The following is a 3727-nucleotide window of genomic DNA, read 5'->3' as shown; positions in this document are numbered from 1 at the left end:
GGGTGTTACAAACTCCTGATCGTCTAGATCATCGACGGAATGGTGAGTCAGCAGTTAATAGTCGTAGTAATAATGAGCAACAATATAGGCGCTCATGTAGTCAGTCGCGAATAGCAGCAGCAGCTATTAATTATTCGCAGCGTAGTCGATCAAATAGTAGGCAAAGACGCCGTTACAGTTCTAGAAGTAGATCACCGGAAATAGGACTTCACAACGAGAGCCGAAACATTCCCAACCTACATCATAGGCCAATTAGCCACAAGGCAAACAATGGGATGCATAGCCACACAAGTTACTGTGTACGCGAAAATTATGCAAGCAATAGTCTGAAACGGAATCGACATCGCAGTGCAAGTGGTAGCCCCCCGACTCATAAAATTCGGGAAAGTAATACCAATGAGATCTTAGATAAGTTTCTACATATCCTAGATAGCATGAAAGGTTCGAGCTCTAAACTATCCTTAAATAATGTGGTTCCAGAATTCGACCCAATGAAAAAGGATCAAACCATCTTGACTTGGCTCACGAAAGTCGAGGAATGTTCCTCGATCTATGGGTGGAATGAGCGAGAAACGATACATTTTGCATTGCCAAAGCTCGTTGGTGTCGCAAAGTCATGGTATCAGGGTTTGGACACAGTCATGCTATCATGGAACATGTGGAAAAAGAAACTTATAGAATCTTTCCCATGTCGAGAGGACTATGCGGAGTTACTAACGGAGATGCTGGCCAAGCGTGTTCGTTATGGCGAATCGCTTGAACAGTATTATTATGATAAAATGAATTTACTTAACAGAAGTTCCATTAAAGGTCGCAAAGCGGTAGACTGTTTATTACACGGAGTCGAAGATAGGGCAGTGAGAGTGGGTGCACAAGCGGCCCGATTCCAAGAGCCAGAAGATGTGTTAAGGTATTTTAAGACCGTTAAGGTTGCAAACGTGAAGGACAGTGACAAAACAAGACAAGATCGACGCATTACTTCTAATAAATACAGGACAGGACAGACTAAAAGAGTTTTCAAATGTTATAACTGTGATACAGCAGCCAGCCAATAAATGCTCAAAATGCAATAAAGTTGGGCATTTGGATATTCATTGTAGAGCATTGTTTACTCAGAAAACTAGTAGGAATTACTCGCAGAATACGATAGATAACACAAACAAACATACACAAGACAGACATGGAACATATTTGAGAGATGAGAAGCAAATCGCCTCACTAACTACTTCTGATAAAGTTAATAGAAAATATATAATACAGGTAGAATTAAATGGGCTAAGCATGGAATGTTACGTAGATCTTGGTAGTCAATGTACTCTAATTAGGGAACAAATCTCGAATGAACTAAATCTCGTCGTAACGACTAATGACTTACCTGTAATGCAGGGAGTAGGTGGAGACTGTTTTGTGCCATTAGGCCGCTGTTATGGCGATATTAAAGTACAGGGAATAAAGGAAAGTATTGAAATTTTCATTGTAAATAATAATATATTAAAGTACCCAATGCTGCTAGGACATTCTTTTACAGAAAAACCAAATATAGTTATTACAAAGACTCCTGAACAAATAATTTTTGAGAGGATCATGCCTAATAAAATACTTTTGAGAGTTCAAATGGAAACCAATGTACCACCTCATAGTACGAGAGTGATACCTGTGGTGACCACCCCGGAGTATGCAGGCAAAGTGCTGGTGAATGGCAGTATAAGAGGTCCGAGTGGAGAAGAACATTATCTTTTACCAGGTGAATATTCTTTGGAAGCAGGCATCGGTCGCCTACTCATTCACAATGTGAGTAACAAAAATCTTATAGTTGATCATAACTCAATTTTAACACGAGCAATTCCGGTATCGCATAAATACGATATATATTCTATGACGTTTGCTGAATTCAAGTCAGACGAAAAGGTTTTATGTGGTACGCAGATTACTATAAAGGAGAAACTAGCATTACAAAATCTTTTATCTAAATACAGTGATTGCTTTTCCACGGGACTAAAAGATCTTGGTTTTACGACGGCGGGCGAGATGACAATCGAACTTAATGATTCGGAACCAGTAGTATACAGACCATATAGACTGTCTTGGGGTGAGAGAGACCAAGTAAGGAATATGGTACAAGAGATGATGGATGCTGGTATCGTACGGGAAACGTCATCTCCTTATGCTAGCCCTATAGTGTTGGTACAAAAGAAGACTGGAGAGAAACGTTTATGCATCGATTATCGCGCTCTTAATCGAAGAACGAAGAAGGATCATTATCCACTCCCCGTATTGAAGATCAACTAGACCAGCTTGCAGGCAGTAAGATGTTTATATCTCTGGATCTAGCATCAGGATACTACCAAATTCCCATCGCTGAAGCCTCTCAGGAGAAAACAGCCTTCGTGACCCCCGATGGTCAATACCGGTTTACAAGAATGCCTTTTGGCCTTGTAAACGCCCCGTCTGTCTTCCAGAGAACAATGAATAAAATACTAGCAGATGCAAAAATTAAATACGCACTAATTTATATGGACGACTTTCTTATTCCCGCAACTTCTTTTGAACAAGGTTTAGATAGGTTGGAAGAAGTTCTCGCATTAATAAAGCGGGGTGGCCTAACCCTCAAATTATGTAAGTAAATGCAGGTTCTTTTTTGACAGGATCGATTTTCTTGGTTTCGAAGTTGGCGCGGATGGCATTAAACCTGGCAGTAAGAAGACTGAAGCTGTGGATAAATTCCCAGCTCCTAGGAGCGTGCACGAACTACGGCAGTTCGTGGGTCTGGCTAGTTTTTTTAGAAGATTTGTAAAGGGATTCGCGTTAATTGCGAGACCGCTCACCGATCTCCTCAAGAAGAATTCCGAATGGAAATGGGATGCTCCACAGGAGGAAGCATTTGGTAAATTAAAAGCCAATTTGGTACAAAGACCCGTTCTCACTCTGTATGACCCTAAACGTGAAACTCAAGTACATACTGACGCATGTAAGAACGGCGTTGGAGGCGTGTTGGTTCAAAAAAATGATGAAGGTCTATTCAAACCGGTGGCATACTACAGTCGTAAAACTACAACTGAAGAACAACGACTGCACTCGTTTGAATTGGAAACTCTGGCGGTAGTGGCATCTTTAGCCAGATTTCGAGTATATCTAGTTGGTATTCCGTTCAAAGTCTTGACGGATTGTAACGCCCTACGGACTACCATGACTAAAAGGGATCTTATTCCTCGAATTGCACGTTGGTGGATTCAGCTACAAGAGTTCGACTGTGAAATAGAATATCGTGCCGGATCCGCCATGCAACACGCGGATGCATTAAGCCGCAACTCAGTTGGAGAACCTGAAAATGATATACACATACTAGATGGGTTAAATACCAACATTGATGATTGGATCGCGACAGTCCAATCTAATGACGAAGAAATCTGTCGTATCAAGGACGTACTGGGAAATTCCGAATCAGCAGAAGTGGCCGATATATTAAAGAATTATAAGGTCAAAAATGATAAAGTGTTTCGGATTACAGGTAGTAGTGGCTCAGATTTGCGATGGGTGGTACCAAAAGGAGTTCGTTGGCAGATTTTAAAGATGAATCATGATGATTTAGGTCATTTCGGCTTTGACAAAACTCTTGCACGTATACAAGAGACATTCTGGTTTCCCAAAATGAGGCGCTTTGTTAAAAAGTATGTTCGAGCATGTTTGCAATGTGCTCACCATAAAGGGATTACGGGTAGACAGGAAG

Source organism: Achroia grisella, unplaced genomic scaffold (genome assembly GCF_030625045.1).
Source record: "Achroia grisella isolate CSIRO2021 unplaced genomic scaffold, CSIRO_AGI_Agris_v1 utg25068, whole genome shotgun sequence".
Taxonomy (NCBI): domain Eukaryota; kingdom Metazoa; phylum Arthropoda; class Insecta; order Lepidoptera; family Pyralidae; genus Achroia; species Achroia grisella.
The sequence above is the reverse complement of the archived record's forward strand: the minus strand, read 5'-3'. Positions refer to the sequence as shown.